The following is a 17,464-nucleotide window of genomic DNA, read 5'->3' as shown; positions in this document are numbered from 1 at the left end:
TCAGCTCTGATTCTTTTGAAAGTTCCTGGTTGGCCATCTTCTTTGGGATGTGCTGAGGTATGCCCTTCTCGGCATCCCCGTTTTTGGCATCTTCCACTTTTCCCTTTTCTTTCCCATCTGGGCGGAATCCTGTTCTGCCAACTTGAAAGCCGCTTGTTATCATTCTTTTTTTTGTGCTTCCCTGTTCTGGTTCCCCAAGGCTTTTTCTGTCTGTGCCATGAGAGGTCGTTGGGTTCTACTGGCGCTTGCGTTCTTTTGCTTTTGTTTCTTGTTTTCTTCTTCTGTCTTTTTCTTTTGGGCTATCCTAGTCTTCCTTTGTCTTTGTGCCTGAAAGGATCCGCGCCTCTTGATGGTCCCTGAGGATCCTTACTTCTTATCCCTTGCCGTGGTTCTCTTTTTTTTTTTTTTTTGGATGCTTCTTCGTCTGGGCTTCAAGATCCCCTGGGCCTTTTTATTCCTTCATGGGTCTCCTGCATCTACTACTTTGGGCTCAGCTTAATTTTTTCTTTTGGGATTAACTCATTCTTTTAGGCTTCCTTTTTGCGTGTTGCGTTCCCTTATTATTATTATTTTTTGCAGCTTCCTCTTTACACGAGACGTGGCAGTTCAGTATTTGAGATAAAATTCCTCTACCCACTTTTCTCGTTTCCTGTTACTTCTCATTAATAACCTCTGATTAATCCCTTCTTCAAATTAAATTTTTTTGGCAACTGGCGCGTCTTTCCATACACTGTCTTCCCCAACTGCTATTTGCGCCTTTATTGTAGCCGTTTCATCTTATCACTTTGCTTCTCTGAGTCTTTCATTCTTTGGGTTTCTCTTTCTTTTTCTCTTCTTCTCTGTTACTCCGGTCTTCCCCCTTTTCGCACTTTCAATCTCTTCTCTTCTCATTGTACGTGTTGTTCCAATGGCTTCTTCTTCTTCCTGAAAAAGGAGAGAGCGTACCCCCAGTCCTTCTGAGGGCGAAGGTTCTTCTGGTTCTGCTCCGAGTGATTCTCGCGAGGTTACCGAACGTCCAACCTTCCCTTTACGGGATCCTTGGTATTCTTTCAGTTCATTTTTCCCTCATGTATCTCATGGTAAGGCCCCTCCATCTCCTCATGCTTGGATGTTTTCTGGCCAAGCGGGTTTCGCCGGTTCCGCCCAGGTTCCTGACCCTAGAGAGATTTTTGACCTTCAGATTAGATAAGGAGTTCGAGAGGCGGTTCCTATCTTCTTTGATTTTGTCCCGGGAAAAATTCAGGGCTGGCCTATCTGGGTAGTCAAGGAACTGTCTGATGCTGAGTTTGTGGGTCGCTTGGAGCGCGCCGGTATCCTAAAGGCAGTGGCTATTTTCAGAAACCTTGAGGGCTTCAGAGACGCCAAAGGGCTCAGGCATCTGGTACGTCGTTGGTGCCCTTCCCTTCATACTTTTTTCTTTTCTGTTGGTGAATTGACGATTACCTTGGAAGATGTGGTTAATATCTTCCTCTTCCCGGTATTTGGTGACGAATATTAACCTTTCTGGGGAGGATCTCGTGGTGGAAGATAAATTGTTTGGTCATTTTGGTGGTCGTGCTGCCTCTTTTAGTGGTAAGCCGGCTAGAATTGGGAGATAGGTGATGACCCTCTCTCGTGAGAAAAATAAGGAAGTGAGGTAGGCCGGTTTTCTGGCTTTTTGGCTTAGTAAGTTCTTGTTTAGTGAGTTCCCTGGGTACGGAGTTAAGTCTTCCTTTTTTCCGTTAGCAATCAAGTTGGCTCGAGGTACCCAATATCCTTTGGCCCCTTTGTTTTTGGGTCATGTTTACTCTCAATTGGACCAGCTTCATGGAGATGAGACCGAGGGTGATTCTTGTTATGTGATTACCTCATCTCTTCACTGTGCTATCCTTCAGATTTTCATGTGGGACCGTTTTGCAGCTACTTTGGCCAAGTGCAGGAATTTGAAATTTGTGAAGGACAAGTTCCAAGGATCCCCTGACATAGTGAAGGGTCTTTGTGGCAATTCTACTGATGCGTTTCCCATTATCTTTCGTTGGATTAGCTTGAAAGGTCATGGCCTCAATCTTGTGGAATTATTTGACCAAGCAGGGAACTTACATTGGAGATCCCCTCGTGAGTTTGGCCCTGGCTTTGCGTGTGATTCTGTATTGTCTTCTTTTTTATCTTCTACAGGTAATACCTTTGACTTGCGCCATGGTGATGAGGGCAGTCTGGCTTATCTTGCCTGCATTAGCCCCTCTTGGCTTCCTGTGCCTTCTTCGAGTGGCCCAAAATATACCCATTATTCAGCACACCGGGTGCTCCGACAGTTTGGTTTTGACCAGGATGTTCCTCCAGTTTTTAAGGACGTGGTGCCGTCCCTTCCTTCTTTGGATCCTTTCCTGAGGCTGCAGGCCTTTTCTTATTGGTCACGGAAGAGCCCCCAATTTGCAGTGCCTAACTCCCAGAGAGGAGTCTTTGCTTCTAGTGGCTATACCAGTTATTGGAGAAGAGTACAGAAGTCTTTCGTTGACTATGTTGGCTCCGGTACAATTCGGGAAACCCCGAATCTTAGTATTGTTTTTGCTCCGACATCCAATAGGTGTTTATCCCTTCCTACTGCTGGGATTGTTTCTGCTGCTGCAAGTAGCAAGACTGGGTTTGCAGAGTGGCATGCCTCCAGGGGAGGTTGGGTGACTTATGCACAAGATTTTCCTGAGACTAGGCTGGGTTATAATCTCGTCATTGGCACTTCCTCTGGAGTGCCCATCAAGAAAGGTGCAGTGGAGACAATAGGTGCTGCCACCACTCCAAGTAAAGGTAAGGATGTCAGGTCGAAAAAAATGAAAGCTGTTGATGTTGATGAAAGCACAGAGGGTGTGCAGATAGGTTCTGAGACGAAAAGAAGAAAGATTGGGAAATCTCAAACACACTTGGCATCTCAGGAAGGCAAGGATGTCGGGGAACCTTTGGCTTCAAGGACCCGGAAGAAGACCAAGGTAGAGTCTTCTTTTTCCCAGGTTCCTGTGACTGCTTCAGTCCATGGTTCTTTAGGATCCTCTGGTTTTGTATCCCAGCCTCCTTTAGGACCCTTTGGGCGTACTCATAGTAAGCAAAAGACTTCCAGAGAATCTGTAGAGAGAGAGAGAAGGGCAAGACTTCTTTCCTTCTTCTCTCTTTTTCACTTGTTCATCTTGTTGCACTTATTTCTATTTTGCTGACGAGTGGTGGTTTCCTTTGCAGTCCAAACGCAAGTCTGATTACAAGAAGGGCAAAAGTCAATCTTCTGGTGACGACGTGGTATGTGTGCCCCTTTTTTTTTATGTTCTCTCCCTTTTGTTCTGGCACTGTGTTGTTAGCATTACCCCATTGTTTTTTACTTGGCACTGCTTTTTCCTCCTCTTCTTCCTTTAGGTGGAGGTATCTCCTCCTATGACCGGTGTTCAGGTCTAAAAATGGTCATAGTGAAATAAGCCCAAAAAGAATAAGTCAAGCCCAAAAGGGAAATTCAAGCTTAGCCCAAAGTAGTAGATACAGGAGACCCATGAGGAAATAAAAGAAAGGCCCAGAGGATCCTGAAGCCCAGAGAAAGAAGCATCCAAAAGAAAAAGAGGACCACGGCAAAGGATAAGAAGCAAGGATCCTCAGGAACCATCAATAGGCGCGGATCCCTTCAGGCACAAAGAAAAAAAGGAAGACTGGGACAACTCGATAGAAAAAGACAGAAGAAGAAAACAAGAAGCAAAAGCAAAAAGAGCGCGAGCGACCTCTCATGGCACAGACAGAAAAGGCCTCGGGGAACCAAGACAGGGAAGAAGAATGATAACAAACGACTTTCAAAATGGCAAAACAGGATTCCGCCCAAATAGGAAAGAAAAGGGAAAAGTGGAAGACGCCAGAAATGGGGATGCCGAGAAGGGCATACCTCAGCACGTCCTAAAGAAGATGGCCAACCAGGAACTTTCAAAAGAATCAGAGCTGAAAGAAGGAAAGAATGAGAAAAAACGGAAAAGGGACTTACCGAGAAGATGGGAACAGGACATGCTCTGTTTGCAAAAGAGCAAAACAGGGGAACCAACGGTTCCCCGGGAAGACCAAAAAACTCCATTATAAAAGGAGGGGATGGGTTGTAAAGAAAAGGCAGCGAAAAAGAGAGAAACACCAGAAAGAAGAAATTCTCTAGGAAAAACTATCAGAAAATCTGTACAGAAGGGAAAATACTAAGGGAAAAACAAATATTGCTTCCCGGTATCCTGTAAAAGCCACTATTGCACATACTCGGATTCAACGAGAATCAAACTTTGCAAGTTTTGAAGGCTAAAATAGCCATTCAAGACTGTAATTTTTGAGCTTGATTGAACCTTGTATCACGTCCTAGTGAGCTTTCTGTAATCCAACAGATAATATATATTAATGAAACATGCTTCATATTTCCCAGGATCCCCTCAGCATTAATTTCTTATCGCTTTGCTAATCCTGTTTCTTTCCTTTCGAATTTATCTTGTTAATCTTTGGCACTCTTCAATATCCTTGCTTGTCATTTTCTTTATATTGTCAAGAGTATTCTCTACATCCCACTTGATTCTTAAACAGCTCGTTAGCTACGGTGAGTCAAGGCCCGGTTCACCAAATCCACCTTTTCATTTAGGCCCGGGATCCTTGGGCCTAAGTGTCACGAAAAAGGCACTCTCACATTTTGGTGACTCCGCTGGGGACTAGGCAAAGAAGAAGGAAGAAGTAATCCCTTCACAGAGAATGCCTCCAAGACAAAGAAACAGCAAATGAACTAATGTGCCACCTACGGCCTCTGAGCCCGTAGGAGAAAACGAGGTAGCTTCCAGGCAAGGAGGTGGGATACCCTTGGTAGAACAGGAGGTAGTGTCAGAACAAAGACACGCAAGGCAGGAACCAGACCTCATGGCTAGGATGACAACAATGTTGAAGGATCTGGAGCAAGAAGTTCGTCTTCTCAAAAAGGGCAGGACACAAGAAATCAGAGACAATGTTCCCCCTACTGGCCACCAAGATGGGACGCAGCCAGAAGGAGGGTCAGTAGTGGGAGGAAGAGCCAACCCTCAGTACTTAACACTAGCAGATGTCAATGCCCTCCTGGAGCAAGAAAGAGAAAAACTCTCAGGAATCCCCAAGCAATTCTCTCGGGATCCCCCGTTCCCTCTAGAACTTCTTGGCAAACCATACCCTAAGGGGTATGAACCCCCAAAGTTCCATCCTTTCGATGGAAGAAATGGAAGTGCCGTGAAACATGTGAGTAGGATTGTCCACACTATGGGCCCCTATGCAGGAGACAGAGAATTATGTCTAAGGGAGTTCGCCAAGTCCTAAGTGGATAAGGCATACACTTGGTACACCACGCTGAGACCCGGGTCCATCAAAACCTGGGATGAGATGATGGAAAAATTCTGTGCCAAATATTACCCTGGTGAAGACAAGATCACTTTCTAGAATTTGCAAATGGTGAGGCAGAGACCTGGAGAGGATCCCGTCCAATTCATTAAAAGATTTGAAGATGTGTCCCTAGACTGCTATGGGGACCATGAAGAAAAGGAGCTCGTGGAAACCTGTATAGCCAACATGCTTTTTGATTACAGGCTCAACCTTGAAAATCTATGTATCACGCAGTTTGCTGACTTGCTACAGAGAACCAGAAGGACGACGCAAACCATGAGGACAAAAAGGCTGCCCGCATCCCAAGCTATGACAGCATCAGTAGGAGAAAAAAGGAAGAGACCAGATGGGAAGGTGTTCGAGGAACCACCAGTGATCCCATGTACAGCTGAAGAGTTAAGCCATGTCTTAGACAAATAGATCGGAGATGGGGTTGTTAGGCCATTCACTGTGTCCAGGCCACCAACTGAAGAAGAAAGGAAGAATCCTTTGTTTTGCAGAATCCATAATTATGTCAAGCACTCCACCAAGGATTGCTGGACCCTTCGCAGACTCTTCCACAAAAAGTTGAGAGAAGGAACCCTGGAGCTCACTCAGAAGGAGCCAGAAGTGCAGAGGAACCCCTTGCCTAACCATAAAGGAAAAGGGGTGGTAGCAGTAGTAATACATGGGAACCCGGCAAAAGCTGAAGAATCTGAAGGATCCTTCCACCCAAGCACAGTCAGGACCCTCCAGAAGAATCCTAAGTTCAGGTCACTATTCAATCAATTAGGATTCAGACCAGAAGCAAGAAGAGTGGCCACAGAGTCTCTCATGAGCATAGCAGCAGATTCAGGGATGGAATGCTTTACAGCAAAGTCACATGCTAGTCGAGCTTTCCTGGAAACAACCAATGCAATAACCTTTACTGATAAAGACATGGAGATTGAGCACCCAAACCACCGTAGACCCCTTTATCTAATGGCCACCATAAACGGCGTTCAAGTCAGAAGAGCACTAGTGGATACGGGGGCATCACTCAATCTCATAGCCTTGAGTACCCTGGAAGCTGTTGGCTTAGTTGACAGAAGGATCCTGGGGGCTCCCATGGAAATAACAGGATTTGGAGGATCGGTGGAATCAACAGAAGGATACGTGCAGCTAGCCTTAAGGGTAGGGCCAATGGTAGCCCTGACAAGGTTCCATGTAATTAATGCAGAAGTTTCTTATCATGTGTTGTTGGGACGCCCGTGGCTTCATAAACATCGTCTTATTCCATCCACGTTCCATCAATGCATTAAAGGGAGACTGAATATGAGGCCCATAAGGATCCCTGCCAACCATAATCCTTTCAGCCAGGGAGAAGTGAACTTTGCAGAAACGATGTTTTATGATGAATTGGAGCCAGATGTTGAGAACCCCGCCCTGGGAACCCCAGGGGCACCTATCCTAGAAGAAGAAGAAGGAGGGAGAGGCACCCGTGACCTGAGGAACCTTCGAGAAAGAAAAAGACAAAAAAGGGAGCCCAGCTCTTCAGGATCCCGAGAATGTGTGGTGGTGCGGGAACCCGGGAGAAGGCTAATCTATCATTTGTGAAGGTGCGCGGGACCCGAATGCATTGTGCAGGAAGGTCCCGGACCACCAAGCTGCATGATGGCCCAAGAAGAAATTCCAGAAGAACCAGTTAAGGAGGCCCAAATTCAGCCTGAGGAAGAATTAAAGGAAATAGATTTAGGGACAGAACCAGGATCCTGAAAGCCTGTCTTCATTAGCAGTCAATTGGCAGCGCAAGAAAGAGAACAACTGGTAACCTTACTTCAAAAATACAGAGATGTGTTTGCATGGACCTATGATGAGATGCCTGGTCTAGACCTAGGGTTGGTAGTCCATTCTCTTAATGTGGACCCAAGGATGAGGCCAGTAGTCCAACCGGCTAGGGTCTTCCACACTGAGGTAGAAGCTTAAATAGTTCAAGAGGTCAAAAAATTGCTAACAGCTGGTTTTATCAAACCCATCCAACACCCAAAATGGCTTTCCAACATTGTACCTGTGAAGAAGAAAAACGGTCAGATCCGTTGCTGTGTAGACTTTCACAACTTGAACAAGGCATGTCCTAAAGATGAATTCCCCTTGCCCAATATCGACCTCCTTGTAGATTCAGCTGCAGGAAGCTCAATGTTCTCATTTATGGATGGGTATAGTGGGTACAACCAAATCCGCATGGCAGCCAAAGATGCAGAGAAGACGGCATTCAGAACTCCGATTGGAAACTTTTACTACACCGTAATGCCCTTTGGCCTCAAAAATGCGGGGGCTACGTATCAGCGGACCATGACAGCCATTTTCCATGACATGATGCATGAGGAGATGGAAGATTATGTAGATGACATTGTGGTCAAGTCAAAAACCAGAACAGGACATTTCCAAGTACTTGAGCAAGTCTTTGAAAGATGTAGGAAGTAGAAGTTATGTATGAACCCCATGAAGTGTGCCTTTGGTGTGTCTGCTGGAAAGTTCCTTGGGTTCCTAGTACATCACAAAGGCATAAGTGTGGATCCAGCCAAGGCCACAGCTATCGCCACAATAAGAAGACCAACTATTGTTAGGGAACTCAAAAGCTTCCTGGGAAGGGTCTCCTATATTAAGAGATTTGTGCCTGGTTTAGCCTCAGCTACAGCAGGCCTATCCAAACTGTTGAAGAAGAGGAATGAATTTACCTGGGGGACAGAGCAGCAGGAAGCTTTTCAAAAAATTCAGGGTATCATGAATCATCTGCCCACCCTCCAGGCACCAGTACGTGGGTGACCTCTGTTGCTATACTTAGCATCAAACTCCCAGGCAATAGGAGCTTTGCTGGCACAAGAAGATGATCAAGGAAATGAGCAGCCTGTATATTATGTAAGCAAAACACTCAAGGATACCGAGACCAGGTACCCCAGAATAGAGAAAGCCTGCCTAGTGATCATTTATGCATCCCAAAGGTTAAAGAGGTACTTCTCAGCTCACCAAATCCTCTTGGTAACCAAGTCCCACCCCATAAAAGCACTCCTGGACCAGCCCCTTCTCACGGGAAGGATAGCACAATGGCTAGTGTTGCTCTCACAATATGATATAGGTATAAGAACTCCCAAGGTTGTCAAGAGCCAGGCCATAGCAGATTTGCTAGTTCAATTCCCAGGAAAGGAGGAAGGTCCGCTGAGCGAAGAAATCCCTGGTGAGGTAGCAGTGATGGAGATCCCAGGGAAGAAATGGACCATGAGGTTTGACGGGTCGGCTACAGCAACTTTAAATGGGGTAGGAATTGTACTAAGCTGTGAAAATGGGGATATCATGCCCTTGTCTTTCAAGCTTGGTTTCTCATGCTCTAATAATGCAGCTAAATATGAGGCATACTTAACTAGGTTGACTATAGCACTCAGCATAGGAGTGAAACATATGAGAGTGTTGGGAGATTCCAATCTTGTAGTCTCCCAAGTGAAAGGTGACTTCGCACTGCGGGAACAAAGCTTAGCGGCCTACAGGACTTGGGCATAGAGTACACTCAAAGAAGTGAAAACAGGTTTGCTGATGCGCTCGCCACCCTGGGATCCCAAATACCATTTAATGGGAGAGATACGCTGATAAAAATAGGAAGGCAGGAACATTCTATTGTAAGGATCCTCCAAGGGATGTACCCCGGAGAGTCCAAACAGTGGGACTGGAGGGACGAATTCAAAGAAAAAATGAAAGAAGAAGGTCCTAGAGGGAACATCAAAGAACTAATGGATAACACTCAAATAGAAGGAGAATTGTATAGAAGGCTACCAGGAGGAATACTGTCCAGATGTATCGCCGAGAAGGAAGGAAAGTCGAAACTAGAAGAATTACACGCCCAAGCATGTGGAGTTGCAGAAAAGGTCAGCCTATATAGAAGGATGCAACGCATGGAGTATTACTGGCCAGATATGGACAAGGAAGCAGCAATTATACAGGAGAAATGCCAGGAGTGTCGTTTGGCAATTGATAAAGAAGAAAGCTATGCGGTGTTTATCGTAGAAGATTGGTGGGTTCCTTTCATAGGATACCTGGCTCAGGGGATCCTGCCAAACGACAGGAAACTGGCCCACAAGCTCAAAAAGCTAGCAGGCAGGTATTTCCTGCAGAACGACATCTTATTCAAGAAGGGATACCATAGGGATCCCCTCAGGTGCCTGGGACCAAAGGAAGCCAGAGAAGTAGTCAGAGAAGTACATTCTGGAGATTGTAGGAGTCACCCGGGGAAGAGAAGGTTGTACAAGCAGTTACTGTTGTTGGGATATTACTGGCCAACGATGAAAAGAGACTCTGAGGAGCTGGTCAAAACATGTCATGCTTGCCAAGTCCTGGGAGATGCAATTCACACTTACCCAAATGTCCTACAGGATATGACGACGCCATGGCCTTTTCATACTTGGGGGCTTGATCTCATAGGGCCTATAAACCCTCCATCTAACGGTTATATATGAACCTGGCAGCCACCGAGTACTTTACAAAATGGGTAGAGGCCATCCCTTTAAAGAAAGCCACTGGAGCAGCTGTAGCAAATTTCATTCGAAACCACATCATTACAAGGTTCGTGATCCCCAGAAGATTGATCAGTGACAACAGAACCCCATTCATAAACAAAGATATGAAGGGGTTAACTGAAGCATACCACATTAGGCATGGAAGATCTACCCCATACTACCCACAAGGAAACAGCCAAGCTGAAGCTACTAATAGGGTAATGCTGAAGATCCTTAAGAAAATGAAGCATGAGTATGGAGGGAAATGGAGTGACCATCTGGCAGATGTACTTTGGGCATGTAGAAGCTTCGTAAAGACAGCCACAAGATTCTCCCCATTCTCCTTAGTCTATGGAACAGAAGCCATCAGCCCCGTGGAGTTAGTCATTCCTACACCAAGGGTAGTTCTGGAGGAAAATCAAGGAGAAAGTGAGGACACAAACAATGAAAGGAGGCTGGCAGATCTGGAAGGGGTAGAAAAAGAAAGAGAGCTAGCCAAGAAAAGGAGCCAGAGGTACCAGCAAAGAATGACCAGAGCATATGCACAAGCAGTACGCCCAAGAGTGTTCACTAAAGGGCAATTAGTACTAAGGATGGCGGAGCACGTGAGGAGGAACCTGCCAGGGCCTTCCAAGTTCACCCCAAAATGGGAAGGACCCTACATCATCAATGCAGCTCATAAGAGTGGGTATTATTACCTTGCCAAAGAAGATGGGACAGTGCAGACAGAACCCATAAATGGGAAATGGCTGAAGCAATACTATGCATAAGGACAAGGGGACCCCGGTACCTCAGGGTCCTTTTACCAGCTTCACTATCTGCTAAGTTCTTTTTATTTTTATCTTTTTTATTTCAGCCTTTATCATGAATTTTGGTCTAAGATGATTTTGTTTAGGAACATGTGATAGATTGACACTTTGTGGTCAATACTGCATTATATGATTTTTTCTTTGTTCCTTAAAAATGACCATGTTTTAATGAAGTTCTTGTTTCTTCAACATTTAAGTCTTTCTTTAAATACTGCAAATACCAAGTTTGGATAGATTTAAGGAAAGATACCTGAGTTAAATAAAAAAAAAAAAGGTATGTAATACCCTTTTACATATGGCCCAGGATCCACCTCACAGATAACTTCGGATATCCCACAGACAGTTCCAAGTGCATAAGTCTAGGATCACAGATAAAAGTAAAGTATCCAGGATACCTAGCCTAGCACTTGGCAAAAGGGGAACCTATCAAAGTTCATGAACTGGGACCGTATCTCAAAAATATGTATAAGAAAGGATACCAGTGTACCCAGTTCAGTACTTGCATAATAGATTACCGGGTACCTAGACCAGAACTAACAGTGAAGCCTGTGGAAATCATGGTCCAGGACTCAGGAAAGAAAAGAAAAAATTCATAGGAAAGAAAAGACAATATATCAAAGAAAAAAGGCAGATTCACATACTAAGAAATGAGAAGCAGTTTTGAAAAAAAAAAAAAAAAAGAAACAAAGAGGAAAGCAATGTTCAAAAAAAAAACTTATACAACCCCAAATTGTTTAAGTAAATCTAAAATAAGCTAAGGAATGAGGCCAGCCAACAGGGAGGCATCCGGAGGAATAACAGGCACAGTCAAAGTAGAAAGGATCCTCTACTGCTTGACCTTCAAGTCTTGTAGAACCTTGTGAGCATGAGCCAAAGCTTCCTCAGCAGCAGCTATCTCGATGTCTATACTCTTGGATGATTGCCTCTGAAACAGCGTATGGGCCAACAGACGCAAGTGATCCAACAAAAAAGACAAATTGAACTTGGCCTCCAGAAGGTCTTGGACTACCCCTCTCCACTCCAGAAGTTATTCTTCAGACAAAGAATCTACAGAAGAATTCCTTGGGGGAAACCAGCACAGCACACAGCAACTCCATCAAAATATTGCCCAGAAAAACGCCTCCCCTGAAGCCACTGGTGAAATCCCCGTGACTCTTGAGCAGACTCTCTAACAGCGGCAGGCCTTCCACAGGAACAGAGAAGCACAGGAAGCTGCCATAAGAAGACCCAAAAACAAGGAAATGGCTGGCAGGAAGACTGTTAAATTCCAAGAGATCAAAGCGAGCCAGGAAGGAGGAAAGCCTTGAATCAAGATCTGAGGCAGCCACTTTCGAAGCGTCCCCCATCACTGTGTCACCACTTGCAGAGACAGGAGGACTTGCAGCCTTTCACTCTAGATGAAGGTCAGCAACTTGAACGGGTCTCACAATTCCTTCAGGGATAACAGGCTCAGAACCTGCAAAGCCTGCATCAATATTCAAAAAAAGAAAAAGAAAAGGAAGAACAGATTTATTCTTAAAAAAAAAAGAGAAGGGGAAAAAGAAGGACAAACCAGTTCCGACTTCTTGGGGCAGAGCCTCTTCTTCCTGATCCCCTAACTTCCCCGAGGATTCTGGGAAAAAACATAAGGCAAGTTGAAGAAAAGGTGAAAGACCAATGGCAAAGTGGCTAAAGGAAGGAATAGCTGCAGGGGGCTTCGCCATAAAATAAAAAATAAAAAAAAAAAAAAGGGAAAGAGAAGGGCGAAGGGAAGAAAAGAGAAGAAAAGGAAACACAATGGGAGCAGCTCGCACTCACCTTCTAAGCTTTCTGATTCTAAAGAAGAGGCAACACTAGGAGCGGATTTCTCACTGGTTTGACCTAAAAGGAGAAAGAAAATGAGGAACTCAAAAAAAACTGGAAAAGAAAATAAAGATATAACACTATTTCAAGGAAACAAGGCTCACCTGTCTGTTTGGATAAAGGAATGTATCCCAAAGCGCCTTTATCTGACAAGGTTTGAGGAAACACAGTCCTGATAGGACTAGGAGTGCGCTCAAGATGGGGACTTTGAGATGAAGGGATCCTAGAGGCTTTGGGATCCTGAGAATCCTGGGAACCCTGCATCGGTTGCCCAGTTTCCTCAGCTGGACCACTAGTAGGTGGCTCCTCCCCCACAGCAGGAAAAGCAACAGAAAGAGCTGTGACAGTTTCCTCTCCCAGAGCCTTGCCAGTCATAGGAGGGGATACCTCCACCTAAAGGAAGAAGAAGAGGAAAAGGCAGTGCCAAGTAAAAAAAAAACAACAACGGGAAATGCTAACAACACAATGTCAGAACAAGAAGGAGAGAACAAAGAAAAAGAAGGGGGAACACACATACCACGTCGTCAGCAGAAGATTGGCTTTTACCTTTCTTGTGATCAGACTTGCGCTTGGACTGCAAAGGAAATCACCACTCGTCAGCGAAATAGAAATAAGTGCAACAAGGTGAACAGGTAAAAAAAATAGAGAAGAAGGAAAGGAGTCTTGCCCTTCTCTCTCTCTCTATAGATTCTCTGGAAGTCTTTTGCTTACTACGAGTACGCCCAGAGGGTCCTAAAGGAGGCTGGGATATCAAACCAGAGGATCCTAAAGAACCATGGACTGAAGCAGTCACAAGAACCTGGGAAAAAGAAGACTCTACCTTGGTCTTCTTCCGGGTCCTTGAAACCAAAGGTTCCCTGACATCCTTGCCTTCCTAAGATGCCAAGTGTGCTTGAGATTTCCCAGTTTTTCTTCTTTTCGTCTCAGAACCTATCTCCACACCCCCCGTACTTTCATCAACATCAACAACTTTCATTTTCTTCGGCTTGACATCCTTACCTTTACTCGGAGCAGTGGCAGCATTTATCGTCTCCACTGCACCTTTCTTGATGGGCACTCTAGAGGAAGCGCCAATGATAAGACTATCACCCAGCCAAGTCTTAGGAAAATCCTGTCCATAAGTCACCCAACCTCCCCTGGACGCATGCCACTCTGCGAACCCAGTTTTGCTGCTTGCAGCAGCAGAAACAATCCCAGCAGTAGGAAGGGATAAACGCCTATTGGATGTCGGAGCAGAAACAATGCTAAGATTCGGGGCTTCCCGAACTGTACCAGAGCCAACATAGTCAACAAAAGACTTTTGTACTCTTCTCCAATAACCGGTATAGCCACTAGAAGCAAAGACTCCTCTCTGGGAGCTAGGCACTGCAAATAAGGGGCTCCTCCGTGACCAATAAGAAAAGGCTTGCAGCCCCAGGAAAGGATCCAAAGAAGGAAGAGACGGCACCACGTCCTTAAAAACTGGAGGAATGTCCTGATCAAAACCAAACTATCGGAGCACCCGGTGTGCTGAATAATGAGTATATTTTGGGCCACTTGAAGAAGGCACAGGAAGCCAAGAGGGGCTAATGCAGGCAAGATAAGCCAGACTGCCCTCATCACCACGGCGCAAGTCAAAGGTATTACCTGTAGAAGATAAAAAAGAAGACAACACAGAATCACACGCAAAGCTAGGGCCAAACTCACGAGGGGATCTCCAATGTAAGCTCCCTGCTTGGTCAAATAACTCCACAAGATTGAGGCCACCACCTTTCAAGCTAATCCAACGAAAGATGATGGGAAAGGCATCGGTAGAATTGCCACAAAGACCTTTCACTATATCGGGGGATCCTTGGAACTTGTCCTTCACAAATTTCAAATTCCTGCACTTGGCCAAAGTAGCTGCAGAATGGTCCCACATGAAAATCTGAAGAATAGCACAGTGAAGAGATGAAGTGATCACATAACAAGAATCACCCTCAGTCTCATCTCCATGAAGCTGGTCCAATTGAGAGTAAACATGACCCAAAAACAGAGGGGCCAAAGGATACTGGGTACCTCGAGCCAACTTGATTTCCAACGAAAAAAAGGAAGACTTAACTCCGTACCCAGGGAACTCACTAAACAAGAACTTACTAAGCCAAAAAGCCAGAAAACCGGCCCACCTCACTTCCTTATCCTTCTCACAAGAGAAAGTCATCACCCATCTCCCCATCCTAGCCGGCTTACCACCAGAAGAGGCAACGCGACCACCAAAATGACCAAACAATTTATCTTCTACCACGAGATCCTCACCAGAAAGGTTAATATCAAAGGGGCTCTCTTCACCAAACACCGGGAGGAGGAAGTTATTAACCACATCTTCCAAGGTGATCATCAATTCACCAGCAGAAAAGAAAAAAGTATGAAAGGAAGGGCACCAACGACGTACCAGATGCCTGAGCCCTTTGGCGTCTCTGAAGCCCTCAAGGTTTCTGGAAATAGCCACTGCCTTTAGGATACCGGCACGCTGCAAGCGACCCACAAACTCAGCATCAGACAGTTCCTTGTCTACCCATATAGGCCAGCCCTGAATCTTTCCCTGAACAAAATCGAAGAAAATAGGAACCGCCTCTCGGATTCCTTGTCTAATCTGAAGATCGAAAATCTCTCTAGGGTCAGAAACCTGGGCGGAACTAGCGAAACCCGCTTGGCTAGAAAACATCCAAACATGAGGGGATGGAGGAGCCTCACCATGAGATACATGAGGGAAAAATAAACTGGGAGAATACCAAGGATCCCGTAAAAGGAAGGCCGGACGTTCGGTAACCTCGTGAGAATCACTCGGAGCAGAACCAGAAGAACCTTCACCCTCAGAAGGACTGGGAGTACGCTCTCTCCTCTTTCGGGAAGAAGAAGAAGCCATCGGAACAACACGTACTATGAGAAGAAAGGAGATTGAAAGTGCGAAAAGGGGGAAGACCGGAGTAACAGAGAAGAAGAAAAAAAGAAAGAGAAACTCAAAGAGTGAAAGACTCAGAGAAGCAAAGTGATAAGATGAAACGGCTACAATAAAGGCGCAAATAGCAGTTGGAAAACAGTTTATGGAAAGACGCGCCAGTTGCCAAAAAATTTAATTTGAAGAAGGGATTAATCAGCGGTTATTAATGAGAAGTAACGGGAAACGAGAAAAGTGGGTAGAGGAGTTTTACCTCAAATACTTAACTGCCACGTCCCGTGTAAAGAGGAAGCTGCAAAAAGTAACAATTATAAAGGAACGCGACACGAAAAAAGGAGGTGACCAAAAGCAGCAGAAAAGAGCCGGGATCCCAAGTAAAAAGGAAGGGAACCCAGTAGAAGTTGAGAAAAAAGGGATCCCACGAAAATCTTAGGAAACCTAAATCACTCACGCGTGGGCTTCAGGCAGCCCATGAGCTCGGGGGGCTAAATGTTGAGGTCTAAAAAGGGTCATAGTGAAATAAGCCCAAAAAGAATAAGTCAAGCCCAAAAGGGAAATTCAAGCTTAGCCCAAAGTAGTAGATACAGGAGACCCATAAGGAAATAAAAGAAAGGCCCAGAGGATCCTGAAGCCCAAAGAAAGAAGCATCCAAAAGAAAAAGAGGGCCCCGGCAAAGGATAAGAAGCAAGGATCCTCAGGAACCATCAATAGGCGCGGATCCCTTCAGGCATAAAGAAAAAAGGGAAGACTGGGACAGCTCGATAGAAAAAGAGAGAAGAAGAAAACAAGAAACAAAAGCAAAAAGAGCGCGAGCGACCTCTCATGGCACAGACAGAAAAGGCCTCGGGGAACTAGGACAGGGAAGAAGAATGATAACAAACGACTTTCAAAATGGCAGAACAGGATTCCGCCCAAATAGGAAAGAAAAGGGAAAAGTGGAAGACACCAGAAATGGGGATGCCGAGAAGGGCATACCTCAGCACGTCCCAAAGAAGATGGCCAACCAGGAACTTTCAAAAGAATCAGAGCTGAAAGAAGGAAAGAATGATAAAAAACGGAAAAGGAACTTACCGAGACGATGGGAACAGGACATGCTCTGTTTGCAAAAGAGCAAAACAGGGGAACCAACGGTTCCCCGGGAAGACCAAAAAACTCCATTATAAAAGGAGGGGATGGGTTGTGAAGAAAAGGCAGCGAAAAAGAAAGAAACACCAGAAAGAAGAAATTCTCTAGGAAAAACTATCAGAAAATCTGTGCAGAAGGGAAAATACTAAGGGAAAAACAAATATTGCTTCCCGGTATCCTATAAAAGCCACTATTGCACATACTCGAATTCAACGAGAATTAAACTTTGCAAGTTTTGGAGGCTGAAATAGCCATTCAAGACTGTAATTTTTGAGCTTGATTGAACCTTGTATCACGTCCTAGTGAGCTTTCTGTAATCCAACAGATAATATATATTAATGAAACATGCTTCATATTTCCCAAGATCCCCTCAGCATTAATTTCTTATCGCTTTGCTAATCCTATTTCTTTCCTTTCGAATTTATCTTGTTAATCTTTGGCACTCTTCGATATCCTTGCTTGTCATTTTCTTTATATTGTCAGGAGTATTCTCTGCATCCCACTTGACTCTTAAACAGCTCGTTAGCTACGGTGGGTTAAGGCCCGATTCACCAAATCCTCCTTTTCATTTAGGCCCGGGATCCTTGGGCCTGAGTGTCACGAAAAAGGCACTCTCACAACCAGCAAGGCTCTGGGAGAGGAAACTGTTACAACTCTTTCTGTTGCCTTTCCTATTGTGGGGGAGGAGCCCCCTACTGGTGGTCTAGCTGAGGAAACCGGGCAACCGATGCAGGGTTCCCAGGATTCTTAGGATCCCAAAGCCTCTAAGATCCCTACATCTCAAAGTCCCCATCTTGAGCGTACTCCTAGTCCCATCAGGACTGTGTTTCCTCAAAAATTGTCAGATAAAGGCGCTTTGGGAGACACTCCTTTATCCAAGCAAACAAGTGAGCCATGTTTCC

Source organism: Quercus robur, chromosome 8 (genome assembly GCF_932294415.1).
Source record: "Quercus robur chromosome 8, dhQueRobu3.1, whole genome shotgun sequence".
Lineage (NCBI taxonomy): Eukaryota > Viridiplantae > Streptophyta > Magnoliopsida > Fagales > Fagaceae > Quercus > Quercus robur.
Note: the sequence above shows the minus strand (reverse complement) of the source record.